General features: G+C 37.6%; 1 protein-coding gene across 2 annotated transcripts in view; it reads right to left on the minus strand.

Moving 5' to 3' along the window:
- The window catches only part of LOC137254421 (uncharacterized), a 272,003-nt gene that overhangs the window by 208,700 nt on the left and 41,353 nt on the right, over positions 1-21,950 (minus strand). The window contains exon 1 of one of the 2 annotated variants that reach the window (XM_067792060.1): positions 6,898-6,951. The exons of the other annotated variant lie outside the window; for it this stretch is intronic. The gene's annotated coding sequence lies outside the window, so the exon portion shown is untranslated. Of the gene's footprint in view, positions 1-6,897; positions 6,952-21,950 lie in introns of those variants that run through there. 2 annotated transcript variants of the gene reach the window in all.

The following is a 21,950-nucleotide window of genomic DNA, read 5'->3' on the forward strand; positions in this document are numbered from 1 at the left end:
TACTGTTTCTCGAAGTGGACCTTCAGAATGTAGGGGGACTTCCCTATGTTTAGCCCTCACCGAAAGTTTTACAATTTGGGATCCAGATGTGCTTCCACGCCCATTGCAAAACCATTTTTTGCAATTATTGCACATCACTTCGTCGTCGAAATTGTTGTTGCACAAGTTTGCTTTGTTCCGTTCGCCGTTTCCACAATTTCTCTGCACAAAAATCATACTTTTTTCGCCCTTATTTACCACTATCTGTTGACGAGAAATTTTTTTCGTTGTGCAGTTCTTAAGACAACTATCCCCATTTTTCGATAATAGCTGGCAAACTTTTGTAAAAGTATATTTTTTCCAATTTTCGAGAAAATTATTCCTTTTTGTCGCCAATAAACTTTTTTACTCAGTCGGAAAGCAAAGCACACAGATGAGTAGTGATAAACGATCGATGATTGCATCCCCGCTATCAATATTAGTATTATAATTTCATCCCAAAGGAAAATCGCCAATCGCTATAATCGCTATTGGCGATATTCTGCCAGAGGTGATTGCCATTCAAAAGAATCGAATGAAGGAAAATCGCCAATCACTGATATTTTTGGATTGCAATAGCTATAGCTATTAGCGATTTGTCAATACCGGCGATGCAATCACCAATAGCGAAATATCGTTCCATCACTAGTAAGAAGTAATTCAGTTTGATTTGAGATTTCAATTAAGCGCTATCTAGCGAGCTATAGCAGAATTATTTTGAACAGTAGAGTTTCATTTGAGCTATCAATCAGTTTGGTTATTAAGCCAGAGAGTAGCAAAGTATAAGTGTTATTGTGAAGCACTTTAATAAAGGCCATTTTTCCATTGTTCAATATTGGAGTTATTTATTCAACAGTTTAGTGATTCGAACTTAGCAGAGGATTGCAAATAAGAGGATTTGCGGCAGATTCGTTACAATATTTTCTTGTTTAAGAGTTTGAGTGAGTTACCCCAATGTGTTGTGTGTGTTCTGTACATCAACAATAAATAAGGAAGTCTAAGTTCGGGCGAAAAAGAACGTTATATACCCAGCGCATACTCTTATATACAAATATATCAAGGATACATTTAAAGGGAAATGTCGCGAACATTAAATGATATGGACACGGTGCCTATTCATATGCAAATATCGCGTTTTATTCGACTTTGACATTGAAGGTTTTGTTAAGAGCTTAATTAAAAGGAGTGGACTAGGATTATTTACATATATTTTTTTTTAATTTTTCCACTTTTCAATAATATATTGTAACGAATTTGCTGCAAATCCTCTTATTTGCAATCCTCTGCTAAGTTCGAATCACTAAACTGTTGAATAAATAACTCCAATTTGTAATAATGCAAAATGGCCTTTATTAAAGTACTTCACAATAACACTCAAACTGTGCAACGAATAGCTTGCTTAATACCAAATTGATTGATAGCTCAAATGAAACTCTACTATTCAAAATAATACTGCTCTTGCTCGCTAGATAGCGTCTTAGTCGAAACTGCTTGACAACTCAAATCAAACTGAATTCCAGCGCCTCTGCAATTGCCGCCTTTTATACTCTTTGATTTCAACCTTCGCATCTTCTAGGCGCTTCCAGAATCTACTAGTCCAGCAGCTCTCAAACTTCTCAGCTGTAACTACAATTGCACAATTTTATAGTTTTTCTCATTGCATACTTATAGGAGTATCTCAGATATATGCATGTGTTTGTGCATTGACTCTCCGCTGCTCGTATACGTACATGGAACATATGTGTAGACGCAATTATTGTTTCGTTTATGTAGATACATAATGATTGATCTATGGATGTGAATTAACGTCACTGCTCAGCATCGGCTTAGAGACGATAGCATCGCTCAGTGCTGCTAACATTCGTTACAATATCTAGCAATGCAGTTAAGCGTTATTAACAATTTTGTGATAGTTAGAACTTGAAGAAATGTTTGCTTGAAAAGTGGGCGTGGTCATTAGCGAATTTTCCTGGGATCTAAATATGATACTAAGAGCCATATTTCTGCAAAATTGCAAAGTAATACTAACGGCTTCTGATCTACGGCTTTTGAATTTCCTTTCCAAAAAAGTGGGCAGCAACACGCCCATTTTCGAAAAATTGTACAAACTTAAATTTTTGTACTTTGCTGCACCAAATCCCTACTAAGACCTAGTTTACATATAACGTGATAATCGTCACAAAATAAAAGAGAAACGCAAAAATTTGACAGAAAATAATCTAGTTCCCAGAGATGGAACATATGTAAACACGTAGATTATTGACGATTTATTGTAGATAAAGTGTGAACATGGTCTAAGGTAAAATATCAGTACAATTTAGTTATGCATATGTAGATATACCGCGAAGGTTTTGAATTTTTTGTTACTATTTGACCTTGAAAATATTTTTTGCTTACCAATGTGTATTTATAAGAGCAACTACAACATCCATGACAACTCTTCACCGGCTTTTGATTTAGTGCCACGCCCGTTTTTCAAAGTTTTAGCAAGTTTCTATTTTTTGTCAAAGTGAGCCAACATATCTGTGGCAATTTGAAAAAACAACCTATTTCGAGTTAGGATATTGGCGATACATAGACCTTTATCTGAAAAGCTAGCCACAATTCACCATTGTAACTTCCTATATTTTGTAGCAGCAATTTTTTTTTTTTCATTTGGCGCTAGGGCTATGAGGAAGTACCACAGGGAGATATGTAACGGATTTCAGTTATGAAGCCAGAATATCACTTTTATCCTAACTCGAATTAGGTTGTTTTTTCAAATTGCCTCAGATATCAAGTTTCGTCACTTTATCCGTATTTGGTAATGAATTACCGCATTTTTCCCATTTTTCGAAATTTAGATATCGGTTTTTTAAGTGTGCGTGGCCGCCAACCGATTTTGTTCGTTTTCATAAAACTAATGTAGATATAATAGCTAGGAAAATTTCCGTGTTAAATATAAACACGATATTTTTAATGGCTTAGGACTTATGGCCTGGAAAACATTCAAACTTTCTCCTTCCAAATATGAGCGGTGCCACACCCATTCTCTAAAATTTTCCAAATTTCTATTCCTCGTCATAAAGTCAACCCACAAATCCGGTTTTCTCCCTTTAAGTATTATCGATCTTTTTCCATTTTTTTTTTTGTAACATTTTCGATTTGGATATATGCTATTATGACTTACCGAATAATCGTTTAGTCGATTAGCAAAAGTTGTTTGGTTAAAAAATCGATTATTACTAATCGACTAGCTGTTTGCATTAGATGAGTGACAAATTCGATTATTCGAATAGTTGTTTTTGTAATTTTTTAATGATTTATAAAATTCGTTAATTTGCTACGCGAATAATCCACTAGTCGATTAGTCGAATAATCGATTGTAAAGATGAGTTCTAGTATACGTACACGCTGGGTATAAAAATTAAAAGTTATTTCTAAGAATTTATTGATTACTTACTTATGATTCACTGCATTAAATGCATCTACTTATTTGGTTTTACTTACTGCACTTAGCTTAGTTTCCTTTTTACAATTTTTATTTCCTTTATATTAGGTCGGTTGAATGTTTATACCCATTTTCAATACAAATCTTGCGATCGATTTTTAAGTAACTTCCCATTGAGCTACAAACGTAAGACTTCACATATAGTTTAAGACACCGAGACAATGCAAAAAAGGGGAAACAAATCCGTTAGGTGCCACACGGATCGAAATAATTGAATAAGAGTTTTCAAATTGGGAAATTTGAGACCGGTTTTTAAATAACTTCTCATTGAGCTACAAACGTGAAACTATATGTGAGGTTAAAACACCGTGAAAAAGGCACAAAAGGGAAAAAATTCCGTTAAGTGGCGCACGGATCGAAATAATTAGATGAGAATTTGGAAATTTGAAACCGGCTTTTAAGTAAATAACTTCTCGATGAGTTAGAATCTTGAAATTTCAAACTTAATTCAGAGGCCGATGACAGCATAAAACATAATACAAAATGTTTCGATAGGGGACGCACGAATTGGGATATTAAGAAAAATCGTACATTATTGATATTAGGTAAAATTGCAAATTTTACAAACGGCGATGGAGTGGTTAAAGGCATCTGCCTTTACACTAGTATAAAGTATGAATGTTGGAGACTTCGAAAAAAATTTTTTTGAGCATTTCCTTTATATAAATGGACAAAATCAGCGAAAAATGTATCCTTATATAAAAACATATTCTTGCTGAACTTTGATTTTAAAATTTTGACATAGAAATTGTAAAAATATTTATGAGAAATAAAAATAAAAAGGTGGAGGGCAATTAATTGACTATATATTGATAAGTTGACTCCTTCTCTTTCCAATCCAAGTAATATAATATAAAGGAAATGCTTACCATTTTTTTTATTTTCTTTTTATTTGTTATAATATCAGTCTGTCCCATTTCACAAGAGGGTTTTTTAAAAAAAATTACAAAAATTAATTGGTACGGATGTTAGGACAGCAATAGCAGGGCGAGCTCCTAAGGTGCATACGGATTAATACCCTCCAAAGCCCGCCCGACTGGCGCGAGGGGCGCATCCGCATGACGCACGGATTTGTTTTTGTTTTTGCCGAGTTGTTGATAGGCGGAGGTTTGTTAAGCGTCGAGATCTAAAACTGCTCAGCTACAGAATAAAAATCATCAGCTTAGTACTATACATAACCGTTAGAAATTACATAACAGTTAGAAATTATACATATACATTAGGGTGGGTCGATATGTATGGACGAAAGTTAACCGATATGGCGCCATCGATTTTTCGATAGGATTTGGGTTCAGTAAAAAAAGTTGCACTACGCATATCCAAAAAAATAATTTTCAAGCCTGCGAAATTTCATTTTTTTGACTTTTTTTCGACTTTGAATTTTAAGGTTTTTTCATGACCTACAAAAAAATTTGCATATGTATTCCCTGTCCAACCCAAAAATGTCCGCTAAAAATGTTGTCGACAACAGTTTTTTGAAAAAAAAAAATATATATACAATCAAATGAACATTTTTTTAGTAGGTCATGAAAAAACCTTAAAAATCAAAGTCGAAAAAAAAGTCAAAAAAATTAAATTTCGCAGGCTCGAAAATTATTATTTTTGGGTATGCGTAGTGGAACTTTTTTTCCTGAGCCCAAATCCTATCGAAAAATCGATGGCGCGATATCGGTTAATAAATCGACCCAGTCTAATATACATACTACATTGTTAAATAAACGAAGATTTTTTGTTTATTTGATTTTTTTTTGTTTCGAGTTAAGGATAAGACAGTTTTCTTTATGGTAAAAAGTCAGGGACGGAAAATAATAATTTTTTTTTTTTTCGGAGTCGAAAAAGTCCGGGTCAAAAAATTGTCCTAGGTGAAAATGTTTGAGTTCTCAGGTATTCCTATAGCAATATCATGTCGAATCATGTATCATTTTTATTTTTCGAATTTTTTCCATAAAAGTCCACATATAAAAGTAAAATCTGTATTTTTATTTTTTGAGCCCGATAGAACTAGTTAAACTCGGACTTTAAAAATAAAAGTACGGAAATAAAAGTTAAATCCGGACTTTTATTTTGGCCTTACAAATAAAAGTCCGGATTTAACTTTTATTTCCGGACATTTATTTTTATAAAAAATTTAGTTTAATTCGGATAAGCCATTTCTGTGTTGCAAGGCGGACTTTTATTTTTGCCTTAAAAAATAAAAGTCCGGATTTATCTTTTATTTCCGGACTTTTATTTTTAAAAGTCCGAGTTTAACCAGTTCTATCGGACTCAGGTAATAAAAACCCGAAAATAATTTTAATCTTGATCCAAATATATTAAAAGTCCAAAATTAATAGTTTTGCAAGGAATTATATTATAAAAGGAATAACAGTTTCCGTCCATGTAAAAAGTGAATCCGTTATATCAAATGAATTAGAATGAGTGTTAAAATTATGACACAAACACCGAAAACGCTCATTTAGTTCGAAATTAGTTCTAAACTACCTCAAAAGAAGAGGTTTGTAATGTCTAGACACTCGTGATGGGACGTTAAAGTTTACTTCGTTCAAAAGAATTGGACAGAAATCCATTTCGTAGTTTAGCCATAAATATAGCGCCTAGCATTTCTCTACGACTTGCAAGAGTTTGAACATTTTTTCTTTGCGCCATCCTCCCCCTAACTTTAGGTCTGGGAACGTAAGCCCATGCCACCACTGGTAGTCAGAAAGCATTTCCCGGTGTTTTTTTTGCAGTTTTTAAGTTGTTATGTCTGTTTCTCTGATCCTCTGTGGGTGCTCCATGGAGTACTACAGTGAAAGTACTTTGGAAAGTACTCTCACGTATGTACTCTATGGAATACTCACAAACAAAGCGAGAGTGGGATCACCTACTCCTCTCCTAGGACATCGCAATGTTAATTGGAGCACATTTTTTGTATGAATACAGATTAGATTTGGAGCAGTCCTATACTCCCAAAGGAGTGTTCCTTACATTATTTATAGAGTACTCGCGTTTTTTGAAGGGATATCCACCTTCAGCTGTAAAACACAAAGTGTAACTTTAAAAAATTTTGTTATTGCACTTCAAACAGCTTTTTCACCTTTTCACAACGGAACATAATTTAGATTCGAGATTTTAGATACACAGGTCAACACATACTGTATTTATAAATACAGTAGACATGTACATATGTATGTATATATGTACATATATATTTTTTGTTATTTTAAAAAATTATGCAAACGCACAAATCGTACAACAACAATAAGCTAAACTTGAATATTTTCAATACAAAGAATGTAAAGAACAAAAAGAAACCCCTTATCGGCCGGCACAGCACACCCATGCATGCATATAACGAAGCAAACATTACGGTATATACATATTTAAGGAGGAATTAGATAGTCTATTACGTCTCAGCTGCCGTCTTCAGCACTGACTGCCGTTGCTACGTCAATGAACTTTACACTATACTACTTAAAGCACAACTGAAATCAGTAACTCAAAAATATCGTAAATTGCCTAGATATAACAGTAGTTTATTTATATGTTTTGTTCTTATTATCCCAATATCCTGCGCAAAGAAACAGTTTTCTCACAAGAAAAAACTACCCCTAAAAAGTTTAATCAACTTTTTAAGATTTTCATAGTGTGCTTTGCATTGCGCTCTCATTGAAAAGAGCATATATAGGGGTTAGAATGAACACACGAAGAATTCATGTTGTTGTTGCAATTTGGAGTTAAAGGGCCAGTTAAACTTCCTTAACCCTAACGCCATAGTCTCAACCATATTTTTACATATCCATATCAACTTGGCATCAGTTATTGGTGCCTTAACCTAAAAATCGCGAAAATTTCATAAAAATGAAGAAAACGCAAAAAATTACAAACATATACGACAAAAAATAAGTCTCTTAGTCAAAACGTATCCAAAGCAATAAATAAGGTTATTTTAAGGTTATGGATATGGCGAAAAATCAAAAACAAATTGGTTGGCTATGGTATGGTTATGGCGCTAGAGTTATGGTATGGCACTATTAATCGATTACATTGATTTCCATAAGGTTGATTCGATCAGCTGTTTTATCTAGTAAAGGATAAGTCACCATTAATTGGACCTTAAAGGCCTGACAAACTTCCACATATCCATATAAAACAGCTGATCCAACCAACTTTATGGATATCAATGTAATTGGTCAATGGTGCCATACGATTACGCCTTAGCCATAACTACACCATAGCCAACCAATTGCTTTTTGGTTTTTCGTCAGATCCATAACCTACATATTGTAACGAATTTTCTGCAAATCCTCTTATTTGCCCTTTTGCTAAGTTAGATCACTAAACTGTTGAATAAATAACTCCAATATTTAATAATCCAAAATGGCCTTTATTAAAGTACTTCACAATAAATAACTATACTATTTTCAAATAATACTGCTATTGCTCGCTAGATAGCGTCTTAATCGAAACTGCCCGTAGCGCCTCTACCGCTGGTGCTTTTATACTGTGATTTCCTCGTGACATCTTCTACGCGCTTCAAGAATTTACTTAGTTACCGCCATATAATTCTCATATGCGTGTATTTGTGAGCGACACTTCCACAATTACAATTGCATACCTTTAGGAGCATCTCAGATAAGATATATGCATGTGTTTGTGCACTGTTTCTCCCTGCGTGTACGTACATATGTGTAGACATAATTTATTGATTCGTGTGTGTAGATACATAATGATTGATTTATGGATGTGCATGCAAGTCACTGTTTAGCATCGGCTTAGAGATGGCAGTACCCCTTAGTGTTGCTAATATTCGTAACAATATGTACCTATAAATACTTAAGCTGGAGAACTCATTAACTTTATGGATATTTTTTTTCTTTTGGATACATACTGACTCAGTGAGTAATTAATTGTGCAATTTGTTATTATTTTTTGCATTTTCTTCTTTTTATGAAATTTTCACATTTTTTGGTTAAAGCACCAATAACCGATGCCAATAGATGTGCTTAAGTAAAAATATGGTTATGACTAAGGCTTTATGACCATGTCAACTTATACTATGTTCAAACAGAAAAATAAAAAGGCATTTTCGATATAAATTGAGTGGTGTAAATACAACTCAATTTATGCCCCTATTACCGTTTACAACTCAACTCTGGGTTGAAATTTCGCAAATTGGTATTACAGATTGCCACTCAGCCTGTCAAAAAAAATTTCGGTTGAGTTGTCTAGTCTAACAACTTTTTGTGGCATTGCCGTTTACAGTCTTGTGTTGGTGTAGTTGTCAAAGACGTCAATATCTTACAACAGATTATACTAGCAGTTGTCTCACACAATTTTGCAGTTGTTTTGAAAAAAGGTAACGTTTTACAAGACGGTTCACCACCTAATTTTTAACAAAAATTTTCAAAGTTCGTATCAAAAGACACGTTTTGACCTCCGATTTTAGAATCCGAAAACAAAAATTAATAATTTAATTTCTGTCATATCATTTCGGTTCAAATTTTCATGTGGTTGTTATATTTTGCCAGATTTTTTGTACACACTAATGCAGAAAGGCGTTGGCGTTTTTACAAATCGAAACATGTCTTGATACCACTTTTGATAAGATTTAGATGGTGCACGGTCTCATAAAACGTTACCGAATAAAAACAAAAAATTTAAAGCCGGTAGTTAAACCTTTTTTAATCAAACAATAATCAACAAATTTGTACACATTTATAGAAAAAACAACGTTAAACGAAGGATTACATTGAATAACTTTTTGACTTTATGTAGCGACATTCCGAAGTTGGACGAGCCTGGCCGCAGTTCGGATGCAGCCAAAATAGTTGAAATTATGCGAACGTGAGTCCCATTGATATTAATCACTACTCCTGGGAATCCTGTTTTAGAGTAAAATACAATCTTTGCTGCACAAATATGCTCCTCAATAATATCTGAAACCAGTGCAACACCAAAATCATTTCCACAGCATTTTTGATAGCTGCCATCAGCAAGGAATCTGAGTGTGACGCATAATTTTAAAATAGGGGTAAAGCTTTCCCTCGAATGCGTTTGCGGAAATGTTCCTTAATTGTGTTTAGTAATGGGCAAAATGCTTCCTTTCAAATCTGCAAAATAACTTCATTTGAAGCTCATCATTTGTCACTTAAACATTTTCTTACTTGGTGCTTGGTAGTTCCAAGGGATTGGAATGATCACGCGAATGTTTTTTATATTCGCGACATTTCAATCGCCAATATTTTCGCCATTATAAAATAGATTTCATAAAATATCCGTTTTGCTTTTAATAACAAAATCACTTTTATCTGTCAAATCATCACTTTCTTATGTTGGCAACATCAATTCAACTTCAACTGAAATAAGTTGTAATTCGTAATACCAAACAGGAGTTGAGTTGTCTTAAAGTTGAGTTGTTTTAATTACAACCCAACTAAGTTACACTAGAGTAATTTGATATCTGGATCAGGCTTTTTCAATTCCAAAAAATTTTTCCAAGCTGGGTCGCCTCTCGGCATATACTCCGAGTGTTTTTCTGTCATAAAAAGCTGCCTTACATGTACATATGTAGGTCCCGTCCCACCAATTTGTAGGAAATATTAAAAGGAACGCTAATTGGAAGGAAAGCTCGGCCAAAATCTCTTTGGAGGTAAACCGCGTCAAATATTTATTTCTTATTTTTAAGGAAGTCTAAGTTCGGGCGAAACCAAACATCACTTACCCAGCTTGTGGTCCCATATGTGTATGTATTAGCCATACTTTCAAAGATAAATGCCACGAGCATTAAATGTATGAAAGCTGGATTACTCTACCTACAAGTCCATATACAAATATCGTCTTCCGTAAGCAGATATACAACATTTATTCCTCGCATTCCAATGGACGGTGCTACAGATCCCGATAGAAATTTAAAATGCAAATGCAACAACAATGTCATCCATATGAACCAATTTGTTGCTGAATTTGCACGTTAAATTTTTATCGAGATCAGGATTACTGTCCATTGAAACGCGAGGATTGTCACAGAAACAAATGGTTCTTTTAGCGAACATAACTTTTATTTATAGATTGCAGTTGAGTGATAAAAATTTTATTTTAAGAACGGCGAGTGGAGCCAACTGTCAAATGATATAATAATACTTAAATTTTAAGGAAAAGGACTTCTTAAATTATTTTTCACACTTCCCTTTCGTATTAAGAAAAAAAAAATGTATTCATAACCAGCACTTTTAGATGTCAAATATTGCCGGACAGATGGTCTCGTTGAGTTAATATAGCGAAAAAAATGTGTGCTCAGAAACTTGACGCAAAGCCCCAAACGTTGAGTGGATCAAAAATACTCCATTTTTGTTAAAAATTTATATCAAAACTTTAATTAAACAAGTAAGGACGGGACTGCCTTCGGCTGTGCCGAAGACTTCATACCTTTCATGAATGGGGCTGAACAATAATTTTATCCCATTCGTAATCTCCGAATAATCGGATGTATAAGATAAGAAATATATAGTGAACAAATCTACATACCTAAACGATTTTTAAGATAAATATAAAATAAAAACTAGGTAGGTACTTTGTGTGAGGGTGCAAAGTTTCAGGTTTTTTGTGGTCTGCGTGTAAAAACTATGACTACGAATCACGTATTTCAACAATATATGACGTAAACGTAACTATTTGATGAAATTTTATGAATTTTGAAGCTTCTAGCCGTAAAAAAGGGGCAAAAAAATACAGTTAAATGGGGTATATAATATATGTACCACCGAACTCTATGATTTTTTCAGACAACAATATATGCTATATACGTAAGCATTTGGTGAAATTTGAAGCTTCTACCTGTTAAAATGGGGCAGAAATTTCGCAAAGTTTCTTATCTGAACAATCGGTTGTATGAGATATATACTATATATACCACCGATCTCAATGATTTTTTCAGACAACAATATATAATATACACGTAAGCATTTGGTGAAATTTGAAGTTTTTAGCTGTTAAAATGGGGAAGAAATTGCGCAAAGTTTCTTATCTGAACAATCGGTTGTATGAGATTATATATACCACCGGTCTCTATGATTTTTTCAGACAACAATATATGCTATACACGTAAACATTTGGTGAAATTTGAACATATCTAAACGATTTTTAAGATAAATATAAAATAAAAAATAGGTAGGTACTTTGTGTTAGGATGCAAAGCTTCACGTTTTTTGTGGTCTGAATGTAAAAACTATGACTACGAATCACGAATTTCAAAAATATATGACATAAACGTAACTATTTGATGAATTTTGAAGCTTCTATCCGTAAAGAAGGGGAAAAATTACAGTTTATATGAAGTATATAATATATATACCACCGATCTCTATGATTTTTTCAGACAAAAATATATGCTATATACGTAAGCATTTGGTGAAATTTGAAGCTTCTAGCTGTTAAAATGGGGCCGAAATCGCAAAAAAAAATATATATATATACTATATATATATACTATATATACCATCATATATATATTATATACTAGCCTTTACCCGCGGCCCTGTCCGCAAGGAGAAAATTAAATATATGGGATATTCACGTTAGCCTGCTTATCAAGTTATCTGTTTAAAATGATGTTTCTGTCTAATACATTTTATTTTTGTAATTGAGTAAAAAAAGAACTAAATGAGCTGATAACCTGATAGGATCCCCAAATTATCCCAAAATTATCCAGAAAAATCCACGAAATGACCCCGACGCTATCGCGGACAGATCCCGAAAACCATCTAGAAATGCCACGAAAGGGTCTCCAAAAGTTCCCGGAATAGTCCCAAAAACCCGAAATGACAACGACACGATTCTAGACTTATCCAGAGAACCACAATGAAATGATGCCTGAAGGGTACCAAAATGATCCCGAAAAAGTTCCGAAATGACCCTGACGGGCTCCCGGACGGTTCTCAAAAACCATCCAGGAAATATCCAGGAAGGGTCCTTAGGGGATCCACGACTGATCGTGAAAACCATACAGAAATGATTCCGGAAGGGTCCCAAAATGATCCCGTATTAGTCCCGAAAAGTCCTGAAATGACCAAGACGGGATCCCAGTCGGATTCCGAAAACTATCCAGAAATGATGGCGGAAAGGTCCTCAAATGATCCCCTAATAGTCCCGAAATGACCCTGACGGTATTTCGAACGGACTCCTAAATGACCCTGACGGGATCCCGGACAGATCTCGAAATCCATCCAGAAATGATCTTGGAAGGGCCCAAAATAATCCCGAAACAATCTCCGAAAAGTTCAGAAATTACCCCGACGGGATCCCGCACGGATCCCAAAAACTATCCAGAAATGATGCCGAAATGTCCTCAAATGATCCCCTAATAGTCCCGAAATTAGCGAAAACCATCCAGAAATTATGCCGGAAGGGACCCCAAATGATCCCGAATACCATACAGAAATGATGCCGGAAAATACCCCAAATGATCCCGAAATAGTCCCGAAAAAGTTCCGAAATGACCCTGACGGGCTCCCGGATAGTTCTCAAAAACCATCCAGAAAATATCCAGAAAGGGTCCTTAGGGGATCCACGACGCATCGCGAAAACCATACAGAAATGATTCCGAAAGGGTCCCAAAATGATCCCGTATTAGTCCCGAAAAGTCGTGAAATGACCCCGACGGGATCCCAGACGGATTCCGAAAACTATCCAGAAATGATGCCGGAATGTCCTCAAATGATCCCCTAATAGTCCCGAAATTACCGAAAACCATCCAGAAATTATGCCGAAAGGGTCCCCAAATGATCCGATACCAGTCAATAAAAAGTCCCGAAATAACCCCGACGGGATCCCGGACGGATCCTCAAAATCATATAGAAATGATGCCGGAAGGTACCCCAAGTGATCCCGAAATAGTCCCCAAATGACCCTGGCAGGATCCCGTACGGATCCCGAAAACCATCCAGAAATGATGCCAAAAGGATCCCCAAATCATCCCGTATTAGTCGAGAAAAAGTCCTGAATTGACCCCGTCGGGATCCCGGATGGATCCTCAAAACCATATAGAAATGATGCCGGAAGGTACCCCAAATGATCCCGAAATAGTCCCGAAATGACCCTGGCAGGATCCCGTACGAATCCCGAAAACCATCCAGAAATAATGCCGAAAGGGTCCCCAAATCATCCCGTATTAGTCGAGAAAAAGTCCTGAATTGACCCCGTCGGGATCCCGGATGGATCCCGAAAACTATCCAGAAATGATGCCGGAAGGTATCCCGAAATAGTCCCGAAATGACCCTGACGGGATCCCGGACGGATCCCTAAAACCATCTAGAAATGGTGCCGGAAGGTACCTCAAATGATACCGAAATAGTACCGAAATGACCCCGACGGGATCGCGGACGGATCCCGAAAACCATCTAGAAATGATGCCGGAAGGTACCCCAAATGATCCCGAAATAGTCCCGAAATTACCCCGACGGGATACCGGACGGACCCCGAAAACCATCCAGAAATGATGCCGAAAGCGTCCCCAAATGATCCCGTATTAGTTGAGAAAAATTCCCGAAATGACCCCGACGGGACCCCGGACGGATCCTCAAAACCATATAGAAATGATGCCGGAAGGTACCCCAAATGATCCCGTATAAGTCGAGAAAAAGTCCCGAAATGACCAAGACGGGATCCCGGACGGATCCCTAAAACCATCGAGCAATGATGCCGGAAGCTACCCCAAATTATCCCGTATTAGTCGAGAAAAAGGCCAGAAATGACCCCGACGGGATCCCTGATGGATCCCGAAAACCATCTAGAAATGATGCCGGAAAGTACCTCAAAGGAACCCGCATTAGTCGAGAAAAAGTCCCAAAATGACCCTGAAGGGATCCCGAACGGATCCCGAAAACCATACAGAAATGATGCCGAAAAGGTCCCCAAATGATCCCGTATTAGTCGAGAAAAAGTCCCGAAATGACCCCGACGGGATCCCGGACGGATCCCGAAAACCATTGGGAAGTGATGCCAAAAGGGTATCCAAATGATCCCGTTTTAGTCGAGAAAGGGCCCCGAAATGACCCTGAAGGACTGATCCCGAAAAACATCCAGAAATGATGCCGAAAGGGTCTCCAAATGATCCAGTCGTAGTCGAGAAAAAGTTCCGAAATGACCCCGACGGGATCCCGGACGGATCCCGAAAACCGTCCAGAAATAAAGGGTCCCCAAATGATCGCGAAATAGTCCCGAAATGATCCCGGAATAGTCCCGAAAATGTCCCAAAATAATCCCGACGGAATCCCGGACGGATCCCGAAAACTATACACAAATGATCCCGGAAGGGTCCCAAAATAATCCCGGAATAGTCCCGAAAAAGTCCAGAAATGACCCCTGCGGGATCGCGGACGGATCCCGAAAACCATCCAGAAATGATCCCGGAAGGGTCTCGATATGACCCAAACGGAATTACAAATAGGGTGAAGATAATTATAAAACCATGTTAATAAGGCAACAGGCGCGTTGGAGCGAATGAAGAGTTACAAAGAAACATACAGGTAAAGCTAATAAAAGCGGGCTAATAAAAACAATTGAAGGAGGGCGGATGGCGGGAGGAGGAGAGTACCACTGATCGTTTTTCCAAAAATGTTTAGATCTCGATCTGTATGAGCCAGATACCAAAAATTATTGATTTTAGGACAAAATTTACATTGAGTTATAACAATTTATAGATTTTGCACGAGAGGGGAAAGGAGGGGGGGGGGGGGGGGGGGGGGGGGGTGTATCACTGCACACTTGTAAGCCCTCGACTTATTTCACCCATTGAGTTTGTAATATTGGTGAAGGTCAGTATACGTAATATGTAAAAATTGTTAAAAAGTAATTATTCGAAGAGGTCGTGGGACCCCCTTCCCCCTTTCCATGTGTCAGTCGCAAAGACAAAAAAATATAATAATTAAATTATAACTGTTCCTAGGGGGCGGAGACCACGCCCCTTTTGAAAAATATATAGCTAGTAGATCCTTCTAGACTATTGGCTATATGCATGCCAAATTTCATACAAATCCGTCCAGCCGTTCTTGCGTGATTGAGTCACAAAGACAAACGTCTGGACAAACATCCAAACATCCAAACATCTTCACATCCAAACTTTGCCATTTATAATATATATTAGATATCACCGATCTCTATGATTTTTTGACACAACAATATATACTATATACGTAAGCATTCGGTGAAATTTGAAGCTTCTAGCTGGTAAAATGGGGCTAAAATTGCGAAAATATATATATATACTATATATATACCACCATATATATACTATATATACTACCGCTCTGTATGATTTTTTCAGACAACAATACATGCTATATACGTAAGCATTCGTTGAAATTTGAAGCCTCTAGCTCTTAAAATAGGGCAGCAAAAACGAAAAGTTTCTTATCTGAACAATCGGTTGTGGGCGATATATACTATATATACGACCGATCTCATCAATTTCTTCAGGCAACAATATGTGCAATATACGAAATTATATGGTGAAGTTTGAAGCTTCAATCTGTTAAATTGAGTAAGATATTACAAAAACCCTCTTTTTCTGAAAAATCGGTTGTATGGAGGATATATGCTATAGTGGTCCGATCCGGCCGGTTCCGACAAATGTCTAATCGGACACCCAAATACACCCGCTCACCAAATTTTATTAAGATATCTCAAAAATTGAGGGACTAGTTTGCATACAAACAGACAGACGGACAGACAGACAGACGGACATGGCTAAATCAACTCAGCTCTTCAACCTGATTATTTCGGTATACTTAATGGTGGGTCTATCTATTTTCCTTTAAGGACTTACAATTTTGGGTTTCGTGACGAAATTAATATACCATTTCATTTTCATGAAAGGTATAAAAATAGGTAGGTACTTTGTGTAAGGATGCAAAGCTTCAGGTTTTTTGTGGTCTGCATGTAAAAACTACGACTACGAATCACGTATTTCAAAAATATATGAAGTAAACGTAACTATTTGATGAAACTTGATGAATTTTGAAGCTTCTATCCGTAAAAAAGGGGCAAAAATGACAGTTTGTATGAAGTATATAATATATATACCACCGATCTCTATGATTTTTTCAGACAACAATATATGCTATATGCGTAAGCATTTGGTGAAATTTGAAGCTTCTAGCTGTTAAAACGGGCAGCAATTTCGCAAAGTTTCTTATCTGAACAATCGGTTGTATGAGATATTTACTATGTATACCACCGATCTCAATGATTTTTTCAGACATCAATATATGCTATACACGTAAGCATTTGGTGAAATTTGAAGCTTCTAGCTGTTAAAATGGGGAAGAAATTGTGCAAAGTTTCTTATCTGAACAATCGGTTGTATGAGATATATACTATGTATACCACCGATCTCAATGATTTTTTCAGACATCAATATATGCCATATACGTAAGCGTTCGGTGAAATTTGAAGCTTCTAGCTGTTAAAATGGGGTTAAAATTGCGAAAAAATATATATATACTATATATACCACCATATATATACTATATACACCAGCGATCTGTATGATTTTTTCAAACAACAATATATGCATATACGTAAGCATTCGTTGAAATTTTAAGCCTCTAGCTCTTAAAATATAAATATATACTATATATACGACCGATCTCATCAATTTTTTCAGGCAACAATATGTGCAATATACGAAAATATGTGGTGAAGTTTGAAGCTTCAATCTGTTAAATTGAGTAAGATATTACAAAAATCCTCTTTTTCTGAAAAATCGGTTGTATGGAGGATATATGCTATAGTGGTCCGACCCGGCCGGTTCCGACAGATGTCTAATCGGACACCCAAATACACCTGCTCACCAAATTTTATCAAGATATCTCTAAAATTGAGGGACTAGTTTGCATACAAACAGACAGACGGACAGACGGACAGACAGACAGATGGACATGGCTAAATCAACTCAGCTCTTCATTCTGATTATTTCGGTATACTTAATGGTGGGTCTATCTATTTTCCTTTAAGGACTTACAATTTTGGGTTTCGTGTCGAAATTAATATACCATTTCATTTTCATGAAAGGTATAAAAAGGCGCACCAGGACCATTTACAATTTTTTTTTATGTTTTCACACTTTCACTTTAATGGTAATGTAGTTACGTGCTATAAACATAATACTAGTTTTGAGATCGTTAAAACTTTAAGACATTTTTTTAAGTGGGCGCGACCGGTAACGAATTTTCCTCAGATATAATAATCATATTGTAACGAATTTACTGCAATTCCCCTTATTTGCAATCTTCTGCTAACGTTCGTATCACTAAACTGTTGAATAAATAACTCCAATATTGAATAATGGAAAAATGACTTTTATGAAAGTACTTCACAATAATACTTATACTTTGCAAATAGCTTGCTTAATAACAAAACTGACTGATAGCTTAAATGAAAACTGACTTCTCGCCTTCACTGTTGTCGCCCTTTTATACTGTCCGACCTCCTCGTTGCATATATCTAGGCTTTTCGAATTCCAGAACTTGCTAGTTACAAAACTCTCAGCTACAACTACAGATGTATAATTTTTATAGCTTGTCTCATACCCCATGCGCTTGTATGTGTGAGCGACACCTCCACAATCACAATTGCATACCTTTAGGAGCATTTCAGATAAGATATCTGCATGTGCTTGTGCGTTGCTTCTCCGCCGCGTGCACGCGTATGTGTAGACATAATGATTGAATTATTGATGTGAATTCACGTCACTGCTTAGCATCGGCCTAGAGATGGCAGTACCCCTTAGTGCCGCCAACATTCGTAACAATATATATTAAATCTAATTGCTGTTTTTATGTACGGGTCCCTTTTTCGCTCTTATTTGGAACCCAAATCTATAAATAAAGTTTTGGTTGTAAGATGGAGATTCGGGCTATTAGCGAGCTTTGGGCAATTTTGGTCGCAGTGCTTTTGTTTAGCTATACTTTATTAAAATAATTTGTTAAAAACACATAAAGAAATCTATTTGTACTATGGTACTCTTGTGAATATTTGCACTGCATTACCGGCAGTTGCTATTGTACGCTAGATGACGCCGCAAGCTGTATTTTACGCTAGATGGCAGCGCAAGCTGTACGTTTTAATTGATTGACGGCAGTTGCTATTATATGCTAGATGGCAGCGCAAGCTGTATGTTAACAGAACAGCTGATTGCTGTTGATATTTAAAAAGAGACTGTAATATTGGATGCGCAAGATGCGCACGGGTGAGGGTCGTATACCATAATACCAATAGTTTAATATCAAGAATCATATCTCTGCGCAATCGCAAAGTGATACTAATGGCTTCTGATATACGGCTTGCGAAACTTTCCAGTTTTCTTTTCCTTTTTAAGCTATTGCATAGATTTTATTGTGGGCTTGGCGACTAAATCAAAAAAAACCGTAACAGATATTTGTCAAAAAAGATCCGAAAAGGCTCGAAAAGGTACGAAACGGTTCGTAAAGGTTCGGTGTTAGCAACAGGCCAAATACATAAAACTAGATCTCTATCATAATCAGCGGTGGGCAGGTTACCAAATTGAGAATGTGTTAGTAAACACGAACGCGTAGCGACCACGAAAGCAAAATCAATTATTTATTTAGTTTGATTTCAATGCTTGAACGGTGAACACGTGTCACACGCACTCTTTGGTACTCTGTTTTAAGCGCGCGTGCGAGACTTTCTCACCGTACGACCATTGAAATCAAACTAAAAGAGCTGTCGTTGATTTTCACGAAGCAGCCATTGTGCTATCGCTTATCGTATACATATGTGGTCGCTTACAAGCCAACCTAATAAAACCGCACTGCGTTTTTTTAGCGCACGCAAACAACCGGCGTTTTTTGCCCTAACCCAAATAAGCATGCGTTGCGACAATGTAAAGCATGTGTGCAAACGTCAAATTTAAATGTCACGCAGAACAAAAATTGGAAATCGAGTTAGGTTTTCACGCAGCAATTCAATTTGAGTTGCTCTCATACATGAGACATTTTTTACAGAAAATGACTTGCGTGCGTTTATATTAAGTTGGCTTGTTAGCAGGTGCTAAGCTCACGCCCACCCCGGATCATAAAGTTAAAGTTAAAGTTAAAGTTAAATTTAAAGTTAAAGTTAAAGTTAAGGTTAAAGTTAAAGCTAAAGTTAAAGTTAAAGTTAAAGTGAATGTTAAAGTTAAAGCGAAAGTTAAAGTTAAAAATAAAGTTAAAGTTAAAGTTAAAGTTAATGTTTTTTTTTTTTTTTTTTTTTTGTGTTTCGTGGAAGGAGGAAATGCTTTATGCACTGACCGGGATATTTAAGCCTCACTGCGAGACTCTCCGAGTGTAGGACTCCCTTCTGCCATGAAGGCCTACCCACTAAAACCTAACCTCCCACGGCCCGCGCAAATCCCCGTACCTGGGACCGCGTTTAGCATTACTTCGGGTACGGGTGCGCGCTACGTGAGCTCTATGGCTACTCTCACGCTAATGGGCTAGGCATCCGTCTTCTCGTTTACTGGTAAGTATATGCCTCACATATGTGCTGACCGTATCCCATCTGTCTCTTCGACAGGTCATGTTATTAATGACACTGCCCGGGGATAGGTCGCCAAGTACCTCTTCTACCCTCCTTCGCTGATGGGAGAAGTGCCTGCATTCGAAGAAGGTGTGGCGTACATCGTCTATTTCCCCACAGTACAGACAGCTCGGGCTATCAACCTTACCCATTCTGTGTAGGTATTTGCGGAAGTAACCATGTCCCGTTAGAAACTGGGTCAGGTAAAAGTCTACCTCTCCGTGCGGTCGCTTCAACCATGGATCAAGTTCAGGGATTAGTTCCCTAGTCCACTTTCCTACGATGCTGTTGCTCCACTGATCTTGCCAACGTCGGATCGATTCTTCTCGTGCCTGCATGGCAACAGCAGCTTTACTTGCTTGCGATCCGTTGTCATATATTGTTTTTCTTTCCTCAACGAGAAGATATATCGGTATGGTTCCCGCAACGACCAGGACAGCTTCAGCTGATACCGTGCGGTAAGCCGAAGATATTCGCAGCGCCCCTCTGCGTTGGACCGAGGTGAGGGCTACTCGGTTCTTCCGGTATTTCATTGCGTCCGCCCAGATTTCTGCACCATATAAGAGTATAGAATCCGAGGCTGATGCAAGCAACTTCCTTGTGCATGGCTTTGGGCCACCTGTGTTTGCCATTAATCTACTCAACTGCGCTATTATGCGCGCAGCTCTTTCGCAGGTCCCTCGTATGTGATCCGAGAAGTTGAGTTTGCTGTCTAACCTCACTCCCAGATATTTCGCTGAAGGGAGTGTTTCTATTGGCTGGTCCCCAACCATCATGTTCCTGGTAGTGGGAATACGTCTCTTTGTGAGGATGACGATCTCCGTTTTGGCTATTGCTAACTGGAGACCGTGCTCAGCCATCCACCTATTTACATTACGCATGACCTGGTTTAATTTTAGCTGTGCCAGCTCGCAGCTTGGTGCTGTTATCACAGCTGCCACGTCGTCTGCAAATGCAACGAGGAAGGTGCTTTCTGGCATGTCTAATCGAAGAAGACTGTCGTAAGTTATATTCCAGAGATCGGGACCTAGTACCGAACCCTGGGCTGCTCCACCTGTTATTTTTACCTTTTTTTGACCGTGAGTACTTTCATATATTAGATACCTCTCTCTTAGGTAGTCCCTTAAAATTTCTAACAAATATTGCGGTACTTTGAAAGTGCTTTCTAGTGCCTCAAGCATGTCCTCCCACCTAGCTGAGTTAAAAGCGTTTTTGACGTCCAGCGTGACCAGCAACACTATAGGTCTTGCTCTGTGGTACGCTGTCTCGGCTTTCTTGACTGCGTCTATAACTTCTGCTAAGGCATCCATTGTAGAGTGCCCCCTCCGAAAACCATGCTGTCTGGGCGACAGTCCTCCGGCGTCCTGTAACGCTCTGGTGAGGCGTTGCTTCAGGAGACTCTCCATCAATTTCCCTGCTGTGTCCAACATACATAGGGGACGGTAGGATGATGGAGAGTTGGGATCTCCTTTCCCTTTTGGAATGAGAACCAGTCGTGCTGTCTTCCATATGGTGGGGAAAATTCTTTCTTCGAGACATTTGTTGTACATGTGCAACATAAGTTCTGGGCAGTCGTTTGCAGCTAGTCTAATTGCCTCCGCGGGTATTCCGTCGGGCCCAGATGCTTTCCTAGGTTTCATAGTTCGCACGGCAGTTTTAAGCTCTTCTTCTTGGAATGGTTCCACGTTGCGATCTTCATGGGTAACGTACCCGCCCTCCCTAGGCAGTTGGGTGGGAAACAGGCCATCCACAATGTTCCTTATTTGGTTCTCGTCCATCAGCTGGTTTGGCGGACGGAACTTCTTCATTACTATCTTATATCCCTGCCCCCATGGGTCTCGATCCACTTCCTCGCAAAGCGCTTTCCAGCACTTAAGCTTGCTTTGCT

The sequence above is a fragment of the Eurosta solidaginis genome, chromosome 5 (genome assembly GCF_040869045.1).
Source record: "Eurosta solidaginis isolate ZX-2024a chromosome 5, ASM4086904v1, whole genome shotgun sequence".
Taxonomy (NCBI): Eukaryota; Metazoa; Arthropoda; class Insecta; order Diptera; family Tephritidae; genus Eurosta; species Eurosta solidaginis.